Raw genomic sequence first — 15,831 nt, forward strand, 5'->3', positions numbered from 1 at the left:
ATAAATAATTTTAAATATCAAATAAAACGCAATAAACGTACCTGTAAAACAATGCTTAACCTGAGGCTTATAAAGATGGTTAAGCAGTTAAGATGGCCCCTAAAAATGAAACTAGTAATAAAAGCCGCTGTGAACAGTACTCAAAAGACTTTATTCATAATATGATTTTCAATAAAACATAAAAAGTAACATCTTTTGCCCTTATTACAACTTGCATCAAATGACCACATGGTGGGATTGTATGCCAAGTTTAACACGTCATACTAAAGTTTACTCTTCTGTTCAGATCACGGAAGGTTTTCTACCACGTTACCTGAACATATGTAAAAACCCAGACCTCCCCAAACCCCACGGATAAATACAGCAAGTTCTTCCGCGCTCACAACCACAAATAAAAACACCACTGACTGACAAAAGACAGCTCTCTGAACCTTCAAGCGAAATATGTGAAAATGATGCAGTATTAACCGTTGATTAATGTTTCCTCAGACTCCTGTAAAAAAGGCTCCCACTGTCTACTATACAGGTGTATCTATGTAATATGATTGAAATATTTGCCCCTCCATTAGTGTTTCTTTGCTGCATCCCATGTACAAAACACAGAGGTTCTCCACTTTCCTGCAGAAAAAAAAAAAAAAAAAAAAAAAAAACTTAAACCAACGGGTTTTAAATAACCAAGCTAGTACAAAGTTCCTTTCATTACTTCACCACTACTCTCTTAAATGTAAAGGCTCTTTATTGGCATTGATAGTTCCAAGATGAACCTTTAACATCCATGGAACCTTTCCATTCCACAAAAGGTTCCTTATAATGTAAATTGATTCTTTAGAATTTTAAAATGTTTTTCATACTAAGAAAAAATGGTTCTTTTAAGAACTGTTCAATGGAAGGTTCTTGGAAGGCAACCAAAACTGGTTCTTCAATGGGACTGCTGTGAAAAACGTCTTTGGGAACCTTTATTTTTTTAAAGGTGTACAGATGATAATTCCAGCAAAGTTTCAACAAACTGAAATAACTTATCCGTAACAAGTTCCACAAAGTACAAAGAGTGAGTAGCATCCCCCAAAACAGAGAGGATTTGCTTTCTGTCCCTCAGACTACAATCTGGCACTGTCAACCCAGTGCTAAAAGCTGCCAGCTCTGAAGAGTCGACTCAGGAAGAGACCTTGAAGAAGAGAGAGATTCCTGTTTTCATGAGCCAATCAGCATGCAGCAGCCCTGCAGGTGCACAAGCTTCAGATCCAACAGAAAAGAACCTCTCACTCACACACATACTGAGAGTCATTCAGACAGCTGGGCTCTCTGAATTTGAACCAACTGGTCTTAGCTGGTTTAACCGATCAAGTGCCCAAAACCACTCTATGACAAGCAAACCAGCTTTTCAGCATGGTTTAAATCAAATACATTAACAAATACTTGTTCATTTCGCAAATCTGCAGTCTTCCCTTTGTAGTGGATAATAATGAGGCTACAACAAAACAGATGCTAGATGTCAACTTGTAGAAATTCAACTGATATACAAACACACCCTGCTATGAACTCATAAATTGGCCTGAAGTAACAGTTTCAAGTTCTGATGGTCACGTTTACAGTCTATGACATATAATGTGCTGATACAGAGAGGGAAAAAAAAGAAAATAACTAAAATTCCTAAAAAAGAAAAAGAAAAAAAAAAGGCTGGCATTTCTTGACACAAAAATCGACAAAATAATATCATATTGCATGTAAATATTGTATAAAATTATTAAAAATACAATTTAGACAATTAAGTACTTGAGTCAACAAAGCCAAAAGTGCAGAGGTACATAAATAAAAAAACAACCCCCTCAAATAATGTTAAAAAAAAAATAACAACAACAACAACAACCGGGTGTGCTCTTTTCAGAGCTGCCACTCAAGTTCACCGAACTCCATCCCCTTTTGCCTCTTGCCCCACCCCTTTATGACAGGCTGACCTGAACTAGTATCCGGTCAAAGGTTAAAGTTCACACACCAAGAACTGGGAGTTAAAAGTTCACGCACATGACACTCATTCATTCTCTTGCTGAAAACCACACAAATATGCTAAATCAGTATGAAGTTATAAACGTTTTTGTTCGCTAAGATTCAGACGAATCAGTTGGAGATTCAAAACCCACGCAAATGACACTCCCAGACACTCGCAGGGTGAAGTTAAGGGCATGTGGTCTGCAGCTCAGGCCATGGAGCCTCTTAAAGCTATTAGCATAACAATAGACACAGAGGTGAAGTCAGTAAAGTCGAGATATAGTTGCTCTGAGAGAGAGTCAGAGTCAGAAGCACAGTGAATCTACAGACTGCTGTTTCAGAGGTCACATGAGAGGAAAACAGCTCGTCTCGTCCTTTTCTTTTGTCTCTCCCGCTTAGTCTCATGAATAAACCATATATGATGACAAAAAAACATAGAGATTAACACAGATTTTCAAATACTTTTCACAAGCTGCACTAGCAATGCACGACATTTAAGTTCTAAGGCCCGTTTGGCGAACACATAAATGAGGATTGATACATATTGGCATACAAACTAGAATCTCCCTGGGACGATATCCAGGTATCCCACATATAGAGAAAGATTGACTAAAGTCGGAGTGAAAGATAACACTGCTGTAATTCCTAAGAGCACAAATGAGATGGTGTGAAAAAGGCACTAAGACTAGCCCTAGAAGATAAAATGCGATACATTCATGGCGTGCGGGGCTTCCTTTTCCGACCACAATCAAAAATACCTTGAAAAACATTGGTACAAAAATAAAATATAAAAGGTTGCAACCCTTGATGCATCAGTGCGTATGGCTACAGGGAGACTTTTTCGTTTTCCTTCCGGCTGATTCGAATATGACCTTCAAGCAGTTCAGGCCCCATTAAGAAGAGAACTTTCTGTCCAACAGGATATTGAGGAGGAGAGAAGAAGTGCTGTAGTGTTGGTACATAGCTGCACTTCCTCCTCAAAATACTGTATGTTTCACTCCTTTTCAAGATTTCCCACTGTTTTCATTCTCTGTGAACAGATTTTCACCTTTTGCAGCCCTCTCTCAGGACAAAAGAAGTGAAATAGGGCAGCCCTCCCACCCTGTCCCCCCAGTCTCGATGGACTTCCTGTCATGTGGCGGTGGCCTCCAGGTAGCTCTGTAGTTTACGGACAGTTGACTCATCCAATGAGAAAAGGTCAAAGTCAAAAGTTGTGTTGGTGACATTAAAGTGGCCGGTCTCCTCGATGAGGTTCACGATCTGGAGGCAGGAAACGGGTCAATGGTATTTGTTCAAAGTCTGTACACAAACGCAAGCTATTTTAATTCACACGCAAACACCCACCTGCTGTAGAACGTTACGCTCTCTTAACGCCATCAGCCTGCGATGAAGGTCTACCAGCTCTTCAGTGTATGCCTGAATAAAAGAGAAGATGATGATGTCAATAGCAGAAGGTCAGTTTTTACTCTGAAAACACATATAAGCTTGTATTAGCACTAAAAGTTTTTTGTAAAAAAAGTCACCCATATTTACTTAAATTAGTTGAAAGAGCAGTTTTACAAACTACAATCAGTAGCATGATGTCATGCATTGTGCACTGACTGAATGGAACTTAGGTCCAAAACTAGTGAACTGCCTACCTAGGCAACATTTCAAGTTACCAAGACACTCTCCCGAGATAGAGGCAGTTCCAAAACATGCTTTATAATGATATGAGCCATTGTTGTTATATAATAATAAGAGTAGTTGCTGATGTCATGTATTTTATTAATACAATATTTTATTGAAATCTAACTAGTTATCATATCATCTATTTACAGAATTTTAATATAATTTTACATTATTATTTTTTTATGCTTATTAGAGTATCAGACTTTCCGGTAGCTCAGTAGAGCATGGCACTAGCAATGCCAAGGTCATGGGTTTGATTTCCAGAGAAAGCAAGAAACTGGTCAAATGTACATGTGCTTTGGATGAAAGTGCCTGCCAAATGCTTAAATGTAATGCATCACTTTATTAGCTTAGCAACATGCTAATGAAAAACTACATTTGCAATTGAAGTTCCTTTTCAGTATTCCTAAACAGGGCACATAATGTATGTGGGCAGCAAACAGCAAGGCAGCTCACAAGGTTTAAGAAGTTGGGTCGACTTGATCAAATAGAAGTAACTTATGGGAGTGAGAGGTGGAAAATTAAAAGATTGATTTACCCTTCCTACCTTGTCGTATCCCTTCTTCAGGACCTTTTCTTGTCGTAAACAAGGGTCTGGACTCTTTCTGCCTGACACCTATATGACCAGAAAGACAAAAGGAAACAGAGAGGAAAGGAACAAGATGGAGAAAAGAAAGAAAAAAATCATATGGATGGACTGAAATAGAGGTTTAAAGAATGAGTAATCAAGACATTGATCTATTGCAGTGTTTTTCCAGTAAGAGTGCACCAGTGCCTGGAGCGCTGCTCCAAATCCCAGTGATCTGACTGGCAGCACCCAGTTAAGCAGCATTCCACAGTCATTGGATCAAAAGCTGCGTGTCGCCACCTCATTTCAAAACTGGGCGCAACATAATCCAAGAACGAATGCCAATCGTCCATCATCTGACAGTCAACAAAACAGTGTGTGCTCCAAACTGAACGATTGGCATGACTGAATGAATAAACACACCAATTGGATGACTGCCAAGGCTTAACAAGAAGCCGCCACAGTCCGGAGTATCACTTCACCTTGTTGTTGGTGGTGCTGTGTTTCTGTGGCTGAGGTGGTGGGTCTCGACTGGGACGCTGCGGCCCGTCACTGCAGTCACTCTCGCTGTCTAAGCTCAGCCTGTGAAGGGCGAACATCAAACAGTTAAGCTCGGAAATGAAAGGATTAACCAAGCAAAAAAAATTGTAATTCTGTCATATATATAACTTTAAGGACTTTTACTTTTCATGAAGGAATAGTTTTTAATTATGTTCTGGTCACTCTTTTCCATGCAATTACACTGAATGGAGAGTGGAGCTTTCAAGCTTTGAAAAAGACACAAAGGCGGTGTAAAAATGGTCCATACGGCTTGTGCACTTATATTCCAAACCTTCTGAAGGCATACAATAGACTTGTGTGAGGAACAGACTTAAATGTAAGTTGTTATTTACTGAGAATCCTCCTGTGAGCTGTTAACTGCTGCAAATGGACCACTGAATTGCTCAACTTGACCTTGAGAACTGCATCTGTCAGATTTCTAAACGAATCATTCAGACCAGTTTTGGGAATGGGGTCAACAGATTCATTGAAAAGATCTGACGCAAAAGAATGATTATTGATTAACTACTTTTTTAGTTTTAACGCTAGACGAATTAGGTCAGATGTCAAGATTTTCAATTAAAGGTTTACATTTTAAACAAATCTTTAATGGTTTCAGAAGACATGGAATATAGTGCATGAGTCACATGGACCACCGTTACAGTGTTTTTTCACCAGACCGTTCATTATATTAAAAACAGATCAAAAACAAAAACTGGTCAAAAGAAGAAGAAAAATTCATAAAGGTATGGAGCAATATGAGAATCATATACGAGTAAATGAATTGGTTTTTTTTTCTTTTTTGGATAAGCGCCATTAAATTTGCTGCATACTTTTAATTAAATCTGAATGCATTTCATTTTAAAGAATAATTATAATAAACACTGAAAGAAAATCCAATTCTACCATTTATCTTAAACTTCTAGCCTCACAAAAATAAGTCTTTCAAAGCAGCTCAGCAACACTTGAGTGAGATGAAGAATAGAGTGAGGCATATGAAGTGAAGTGTTTACTCTGAGCAAACAAATCCATTCTCCGCCTCTGCTAACATTGATTACAGGGACTTAAAGCATCTGAAAGACCTGCTTAAACAAACATTGACAGGAAAAAGGGAGAATGACCTGGAGTCTCGACCGGGCAGGTTGTTCTTGACTGGCGTCTCTTCGTCTGAGCTGCTATCGTCATCATCCGACTCCTCCGACTGGAGGTCCTCCACCATAGAGCGCAGCGGGCCTACAGACCAAAATCCATAATGAGCGTCTGCAACATATATGGTGGTTTGACTGAACTTTCAAACTCCCACTTTAAAGGTGAAGTCTGTCATTTCTGCGCCACTAGCTCGACCAAACAGGATTGGAAAACTAATGACTGTTTTCAAACAGATTTCCTTAAAACTCCTCCCACCCGCCATTGGTTGGACAAACAAAATGTCTCACCCGAACTCATTTTATTAGTTAAGCCTAAGTTCTTTGTTGGACTGGATGTTACAAAATAAATGAGAAAGGAACAAGGATTTGTAATATCGACAATGACAAATTGCACACATCACCTTTTTAAAAAATACCCGTCATTCCTTCATTTTAAGGAAGTGCCTTGATCTGACACGTCCTTAACCCTCTCCACGATAATCAATCAAAGCAGCAGACTGTTAACCTTGAGTTAAAGTGTAGTAGGGAAATCTATTTATGGATCTGACTGCTTCTTATCAGGACCCTCCCTGCAGTAAAAGAGCAGATCCTACCTTGGCCTTGTTTCTGCTGTGGCTCAAAGTCTGAGTCGGAGCTGGACTCTGAGCTGGAGCTGGAATTAGACGGGCTGGAAGGTGCTGACTGCTGTGAGATGGAGTGGACAGGACACAAATTAAAGATTTTCTTTATCACTGATGTCAGCTTTAGGTCAGGAGTTGGCAACCTTTTTCACATATTGTTAAAGTTAATTTGTAGATTTTTCTACAAATTAATTTGTCTTAATTTGTAGGTGTATTTATTAATTAATTTAAAATTATAAATAACTTTTTGTTTGTGAAAAATATTAAATAATTTAATATTGTGTCAAGCCCTGACTTTTTTTTAAAATAAATAAATATTTTGAAAGAAATCACAAATTAAATTAAACACTTTGTTAAAAAGGTTGCCAACCCCTCACTTAAATACATATATTATTATAAATTGAAGGTTTTCTTAAAAAGGTTGGCAAACCCTCACCCAATTCTATGTAGAAAAAATAAATACATGAAAAAATAAATACAATTAATTAATAAAATTAAATAATTAATTAAATTGTGATCAATTTCAAATTAAATTTAACACTTTGATAAAAAGGTTGAAAACCCCTCACTTATTTAAAATCAAATTAATAAACAAATTTTTATTGTAAAAAACAAAACAAAAACTAATTAAATGTAACACTTTTAAAACGTTTGCCAACCCTCACTTATATTAATTAATTAATTAATGTTATTGTGGGGGGAAAAAATATATATATATACAGTTTAAATTTTTTTAAACTGCCATCCCCTAACTTATTTTAAATAAATAAATAAATAAATAAAAAGTGTTATCTTGCCTTAAAATCCAAAACAGATCTTGTAAACAAAGCTTGATTCTAACCTCAGACTTAGACGAGGCCTCAACATCTGAGTTGGAGTCATCGGATTCCGGAGGCTTCTTGGACTCCTTGACCTCCTGGGCCTCTGACTTGCCCTTGGCCCAGCGGCCCTTCTCTTTAGAGGCCTTCTTATCAGCATATCCCGAGGTGGCCGTGGAGGAAGACGCGGTTCGGGGGGAGGTGCCGGTGAACCCCCCACTGCTGGAGCCTTTTGACCCCTCTGAACCCCCCTTCTTTGGCTTCTTGACACTAGGTTTGGGTGACTCCACATTGGAAGGTCGTTTGCTGGGTGCTTTTCCATCGACCGCCGCTCCTCCTCCTCCCCCTCCACCGCCTGCTGACCCCGCTCCCCCTCCTTTAGGAGACATGCCTTCCATTTTGGACTCCTTCGACGTGAGCTTGGGCTCCTTGAAAGCAGCTTTGGGCAGGACTTTGTTCTCGTCTTTCACTTTGATCTCTGTTTTCTTGGATGATGAAGATGAAGATGAGGAAGGGTCGCGGCTACTTTTGCTGCTGCCGTCCCGTTCAACATCTCCTTTGGATGTGGTCTTGCTCTCAGAGTCTTTTCGTGGCCGCTCTCGATGCTCCTTGGCCATTTTGTGGGATTTGGACACTTTGCTTCCCTCTTTATTAGGCTCCTACAGAAAAGAAACTGTGTTAACAATTAAAAATATAAGCTCTATTCACCAAGTTAAACACAATTTGTCAGTTATCCAAGAAATGACTGCAGCAAAACTACAGCTAAAGCAGTAACAATACTGCATTCCTAATCATTCAGCTGCATCATTATTTCATAATAAAAATAAATAAATAAAATTCTGTTCAAAAATGTGGGTTCGTTAATATTTTTTGAAAGAAATCAATACTTTTATTCAGCAAGGATGCATTAAAGTGATCAAATGTGACAAAAAAGATATTTACAATTGTTACAAAATATTTTAATTTAAAAAAAAATGCTGTTCTTTTGAACTTTCTATTCAAATGCTGAAACGTATTAAGCAGTACAATATTAGGCAGTTTTTTTAACATTGATAATAATCAGAAATGTTTTTGAGCACTAAATCAGCATATTAGAATTATGTTTGAACGAACATGTGACACTGAAGACTGGAGTAAAGGCTGCTGAAAATAAATTTCATTTTAAAATATATTCAAATAGAAAACAGTTATTTTAAATTGTAATATTATTTGACAATATTACTGTTTTACTGTACTGTTGAGTAAATAAATGCAGACTTGGTGAGCTTCAGAGACTTCTTTCAAAAATATTTTAAAAATCGTACCGATCTCAAACTTTTCAATGGTAATGTACACTTACAAAAAATTAATACAAAGTACTATGTTTTAGGTCATGATACACACTGTTGTATTTATTTTCGGCTTTGTATGGACATGCATAATAATAATCCAACTAGTCGTTTTGGAAAATATGTAATTTTGAATACCCCAATATTAAAATAATAATCATTCAGTACCATATTGTTATCGTCTGTCACCATGGTTCACATTGTCAAATACAACCATACAACAGATCCCCTATTAGGATTAAGCATAGAGTTTGACACCTAATAATAAAATCATCACAAAAGACCATTAAAGCATGTCTTAACTGCGACCATATAACTCGCCTGTGACCTTGACACAAAGGTCATCTGCTGTATTAATGAGGCTGTGCTGAGATTAGGACTGTTAAGGATAATGGGGATAGATTGTCTGGAAGATGTCCAGCTCTGGATGATCACAGTAAATCAGCAGCAAGCGACTGACCCTCTTTCCTGCACTAATGAAAGATGCCGCAGAGTGACCCAGACAAAGCAACAGCGCTCAGATATGATAACGCAAAGGTCATTTAATAGAGAGATGACACATGTCCTATATAATGGACTCTTAATTCTTACTGAAACGATCTAATCTGCTGCTTAGAAGTAAACAAAAGGGAGAATCGAGGAAGCTGTGATCCTTTAATATCTCTCTTTTATCTGAATCTATTATCAGATATAAATAGTTTATTACAAATTATATTTTCTGAATTACATAATTTAAGTGAAAAATTATGTTCAAAAGTTTGGGGTTAGTAGGATTTTTTCATGTTTTTGAAGAAGTCTCTTATGCTCACCAAGGCTCCATTCATTTGATTGAAAAAAAAACCCCCAGCAAAAACAGAAATATTCTGAAATATTGTTACAATTAAAAAAAAAAACTTTGTATTTGAATAGATTTTCAAATGTAATTTATTCCTGTGATGGCAAAGCTGGATTTTCAGCAGCCATTACTAGTCTTCAATTTCACATAATCCTTCGGAAATCATTTTAATATGCTAATTTGCTGCTGAAGAAACATTTCATATTATTATCAAAGTTAAAAACAATTTGCTTAATATTTTGTCAAAATGCACACAATTTTTTAGGATTCATTGATCAATAGAAAGTTCAAAGGAACAGTATTTGAATTTTCTTTAAACATTATAAATGTCTTTGCTCTCATTTTTGATTAAATTAATTCTTCCTTGCTAAATAGAAGTATTCATTAAAAAAATATATATTGACCCTGAATTATATCTTCTTCATTTTAAATCATAACTTTGTCTCCGTTTCTCAGACGTAAAAAAATACTGATTTTCCATGTGATTTCAGAATTTTGGACCCCAATGTATAAAAAGAAAAGGCAACAGCACGTCGTTCAGCATGTCATATTTTAAAATTATTTTTCAGACCTTTGATCCTTGTGAGGTCTTGCTCTTCTTAGGGTCAGAAAAGGCAGAGAGAGGGATGGTTGGAAGCATGGGGTAATCTGGGCTGGGTTTCGGGACCACCTCTGCCCCCTCTGGGACCACCATGATCTGATATGTACAGAATGAATGAAAGATAAGAGCACATTCACCAAAAATGTACAATATTCCTGAATTAACTGTGCAACGAACAACTCCATTTCCCATAATGCAGCACTCACCCCTCCAGCCTTGACCAGCTTGCGGCGGAAGTCACGAGTGGGGTTATTGAAGGTTAGTTTCTCACAGCGCAGGTGATTGACAGGTGGGTTTCCCTCCAGGTTAAGGAAGAGGTCGTAATTGAAGCACACCTTCTTTGGCTCCTCCTGTATTAAATTTGCATTATTAAGTGATTCCATTAAATCATCTCATATTACTGAACAACTGAAGACAAGCATTAAAGTGAGTCAACAGAGCAGGAAGAGTGTTTATTTAAAATAGAAATCTTTATAGCAACATTACAAATGTCTTTACTGTCACTTTTGATCAATTTAATGTTTCCTTGCTGAATAAAATCAGTCATTTCTTTCCAACAAAATCTTACTCACCCCTGAACTTTTGAACAGTATGTATTCATATATAGATCATTAAGTATTATTTAATGTTTCATAATATTATTAATAAGTGTCTCACATTTTCATTTGAGCTTTCATTTACAAACACGAAAATGAAGGCTTTGCTCATGAATATTAATTATGTTACATCATGTTTACTCAGTAGGCCTAACTGATTGGTTGAAAGGCACGTGCTGTTAAGTGTGCACTGATCAGCTGCCAATTTGAGAATCTGACTATGGTGAAGACACAGTTCATGATTATTTATTAAAATGACTTGACTGGACAGTCCAGGAAGGTTACCAAGCAACATCTGCATGACCCAATTGATTTTCACAAACTAGAAATTAATTTTGCAAACAAATCTTGGAATCAGTGTTTTGAACTCATTCGCTGAAACACAGTGTGAAAGAACTGATTAAATATATGGCACATATTCAAAATATCCCTCCATCCATGTCATCATAAAGGAATGTGAATATAAAATGCTAACTTTGATCTAAGACCAGCGCTGTTAATCCAAGACATGTGACAAGTGAAATGGGTTGATGTTTAATCTGCTGATAGTAGTTTCATTTCACCAGTCATTTGAGGCTTTTTATCTGTAGCCTTAAGTATTGATTGAGTATCAACGCCAAAGTACTAGAAGCTGGTGTGCTACCAAGTCAAAACTTTGATAGTGAGCCAACCCTAACTATAAATATTAAAAGAAAGAAGCAAGCTGTTCCTTATGACATGCTGGTTTTTGAAGATTGAACTGTGAGTGGTGCAATTTCTCATTTGTGAAGTTGTGAAATTTACCCCTCTTGGGTTTAGGAAAGCTCTCGTGCAGCCGGAAGACGACTTTATCTACAAAGTGCTGAATGTCGCTGTTCTCAGGGCCTCGCACAAACACCATCCAGTCATGGGTGAAGCCCTCTGACGTCACCTTCTTCCTCAGCTGGGCCCTGTGACCCAGCTCAAGCTTCACCTGAACCGTGCACTGCAAACAGAGAAACACATCTTAATTAAATACTTCAATCGGACAGTTGCAGTTCAGGAGAGGAGACCAGCTCACACTTTCCATCACCGTAATTCATAATCACAGACTACTACAATCATTCAGTATAAAGTATGATTTTTAATAATAAAAATTAATTACATATATAATAAAATATTTTAATAAAAACAATGGTTTTGTTATAAAATGTTACAAGAGATTTCGATTTAAAAATGCTTTGAACTTTCTACTCATCAAAGAATGCTGAAATCCTAAAAATATTAAGCAGTTGTCACAGCTAACAAAAAATTTTTTTGAGCATGAAATGAGCATATTTGAAAGATCTCTGAAAAAACACGTCACATTGATAACTGGAGTAATGTCTGCTGAAAATTCAGCTTTATATCACAGGAACAAATTACATTAAATTACAACAAATTACATGTAATAAAATAGAATCTACATTTGCATGTAATAAATTGTTATATTATTTCACAATGTTAATGTTTTTACTGTATTTTGATCAAATAAACACAGCCTTGGTGAGTATAAAAATCTCATTTCAAAGTTTTTTTTTTGTTGTTTTTTTTTTAAATCTTCCCAACCCCTTCCGGAACCCCAAATTTATTTATTCCGTTATGGTAATGGTTTAAAAAAAAAGGATAAAAAAATGATATAAAATATTATATATTATTTATTTATATAAACATTTTTATCATTTTATATGTATACTGTATGTTTTTACTTTAAAATATGTATTGCATGTCTTCATAATAAGAAATTATCTCTATGTAATGGTGCTTTTTAGGAATGAGATTTTTGTGCACTCATAAAACAAAAGACAAAAAAAAATGTAATATGACCTTGAGGATTATATCACGTTGGTAAATCATCAAGCTGTAGGCTATTTTCTTTGTAAGAATGTAAGAAGACTTTTTTAATTGAGTGAATTCATATAGCTGAAAACTGTTATTGATATAGCAGAGAAGATTTACTAAAAAAAGGCCTCCAGGCACCAAAATCTGAGTAAGAATACCTTTCATACACATGCTCAAGCTAATCATCTGTATCATCGGCTGGTTCTGCCAAATGGCCAGAAAAAGCCATCAAGGGAATTCCTTGAAAAGCAGCCAGGAAAAATGAACACTGCCCACATAGGGTGGAGACGGGCCAGACTGGGTCCAGGTGCCCAGAGATGCTCAGCTGCTGTTGACTCGAGTCCCTGAACTACTGGAGATTGAAGAACCAGAATAAAGAACAAGACTGAGATGTGCTTTTTTTGACTTTTCTGAAAGACTGTAAGCAGAAGAAGAACAAGTGGGAGGAAAATCTTATTGGCTGGCCGTCCTGTCACCATAATACACTTTAATTCGCTGCGTTGGCCGACACTTCCACTTCTCTAATGCCAAAACCTGCCAGCCAGACCCTGACGCTGCCAGGCATCAGAATAACCCCTGAGTCCATCTCTCATTCACTCACCCACAAGCCTAGGCGAGTCACATATATAGACAGACAGTGAGACAAAAGTCTGACTACCCTCAACGGCGAGAACGACGCAGCTTTAATCCACTCTCTTTTTGTAATTTGTCACAGCAACAGCAGCTTGCCTTGAGGTAACTATTACAAACGCTACCGACATAAAGCTGTTCCACCCCGTCTGAGAGGAACATGACCAGCCGAATATGAAGATGATATGGGACAGACAGGAGACGTACACAATAAGAGGTTCAACACATGACCATGTTAATCCCAGTGAAGGGGGGTAAAAAGATCAAAAGGCCTTTTTGAAAAGGAGTAGATTAAACCAAAGGACAGGCAAACACTACTGGCTCCTGGTCTCACAAGACACACTCACCCGCATCACGTTTTGTTAGAAAACACAAAACAGACACAAAAGTGGAAGACTGGATTTCTCTCAGGTCACTGCTATGATACAGATTATCAGTCAAGCACGGTAAAAATACAAGCAAGTCACGTGGAAGCCAACAGGCAAACGACAAAACAACAAATCTCTGAAGAGTTGCTGCAAAGCTGTTGTCAAAGATCCAGCTTGGAAAACATGAATGAATGAAACAAGCACATCAACTACATTTCAATAAAATCTTTCATTACTTATGAAGTGGAAGGACAAAACTGAATTTTACAACTTGCCTTTCTAAAATCACATTAAATAAAAAGGTTTATAATTCAATTATTTTTTATTTATTTTTATTTTTTTGAGATTTGCTTTCATGCATACCTATCTAGCTAAATTACTAGTCTAAAGCTGGATCAAGCAAGTTAAAAGGACAAAACAATACAACATGACCCATAATTGAAGTAATAGTTAGATAAACAGCTCATTAATATTAAGCAGTAATAAGCAAAAAAGTAACTTTTTTTCTATTTTTTTTCTAACATTGGGCTAGTTCGTTTTGTAAACGTTAAGACATACTTTTAGTAAAAACTAAACAGTAAACATTAATAAAATACATTTACAATGGCAGCCATATTTGATGTCAAAATACCACTACAAGTTTATTGCTGTTGCATTAAAACTGCTAAACATCAAATTTTATGAAGAAAGACTCCATATTTTATATTTATATTTAAACTAGTAACTGTGGTAGCTATAGTAATAGGTTAATACCATGCAAAAATAAATTCTGAAATCTTATTAGAGGTCCCATATTATTGTTTAATAGTTTTAACAGTATCGCCAATAACAGCAGTGGAAAAAAGATTCCTATTTTAGGGATATTTTTGCAATGGGACGCATTCAATTCTAATAATAATAAAAATAGTAAGTTTATAATAATAAAGGTTTATTTATAAAATAATTTCTTTAGTAGCAGCAAATGCAATTAACCTACTGCAGACCACAGACACAAGGCAGAACGTGTAAAAATAGCCAGCATGTTAATGCAATGATATTCATCTACAGCATATGATCACTGCTGCTGCTCATAAATCATATTGCATAAAAGGGCAATTAATTAGCCTTGGAAGAAGACAGAAGACCATCAGGAACCCCCCCCCCCATAAATCATATTGCATAAAAGGGCAATTAATTAGCCTTGGAAGAAGACAGATTCCCGCTTCAGGAGCCCATCAGGAACCCCCACCCTCAGAGCAGACCTGTGCAATGCCCTCAGCCTTCAGTATGTATGCTCTGTCAGGAACACCAGTGCATGAAAATGCATGTTCCTCATTTCCTCTAATAAAAGCCGCAGACTGTAGTGACTCCCGGGCCAGAGAATCACAGGACAAAAACACTCTCCTTTGTGTTTCTGCTGGTGCATGCACGACTTGCCTACAGCAAAAGCTGGCGCACGCATCCAGCCCTTTAGGCTGAGCTGATGTCGCCAAATACCGATGTAGCTTTAATATGCGTGGCCAGCTCGAGTCAGATAGCTGAGAGGAGGGAGGGGGTTATATGGGTCCGATCCGCTGCTTTCACGAGCCCTAAGTGTCCACATTCAGTTGCAATGGTGGATTTCTCTAAGCGCGCGCTTACAAAAGTTGACTTCACTTCATGCAACAGCAAAAGCGTTTAATACTCTACCTGATTCTCCATAGTTCACCGGCCTGATGAAGGTCCTGTTTATTTACAGAAGGCTTTTGAACGGCTGCTCCCGACTCCTCATTGTGTGTCAATTCCAGCCCAAAACCGGAAACTAGACGGTTCCCCTCCCCTCTCCGGACCTCTGGCATGTACCCAAAACTGAAAGCGCTTGTGGCCAATCAGATGCCGTATAGGATGTGCTTTACACCGGCCAGCCAATCGCGTAACGCGGTGGGCGGGACTTCCCACGGGGTGCCTGTACTGGTAGATAATAATTAGAGATTAGACGAAGCGATAGGATGTTTTTTCTTTTTGCAGTCTAGTAGCGCTCCTTAGCATTCTGTTATTTTTATCTGAATCATATTCAGTTTCGTATTTGAAAACAAAGCATGTTGCACACAGCTGTGTTGTGATTGGTCGGTTGAGGGCATGCCTCTATTTTATGTTTAATTAGTGGGATTACAATAAATAATTAATACTTAGTGAATGATTTTACTTATCATTTAAAGGGACTAATTTAATACATGGCAGACTGGGGCTAGTTGTCACACTTTTTACTATAGTACATAGAGCATTTTTTCTGTAACGTTATAGGTACTAATAAGGTCTTGGCTA

The 15,831-nt window shown here is 37.2% G+C and overlaps 1 pseudogene; it reads right to left on the reverse strand.

The window, feature by feature from the left end:
• Positions 1–1,311: 1,311 nt before the first annotated feature.
• LOC107750949 (protein ENL-like) lies at positions 1,312–15,334 on the reverse strand (annotated as a pseudogene).
• Positions 15,335–15,831: the final 497 nt, after the last annotated feature.

The sequence above is a fragment of the Sinocyclocheilus rhinocerous genome, unplaced genomic scaffold (assembly GCF_001515625.1).
Source record: "Sinocyclocheilus rhinocerous isolate Xijiao unplaced genomic scaffold, SAMN03320098_v1.1 scaffold2267, whole genome shotgun sequence".
In the NCBI taxonomy this organism is placed as follows: Eukaryota; Metazoa; Chordata; class Actinopteri; order Cypriniformes; family Cyprinidae; genus Sinocyclocheilus; species Sinocyclocheilus rhinocerous.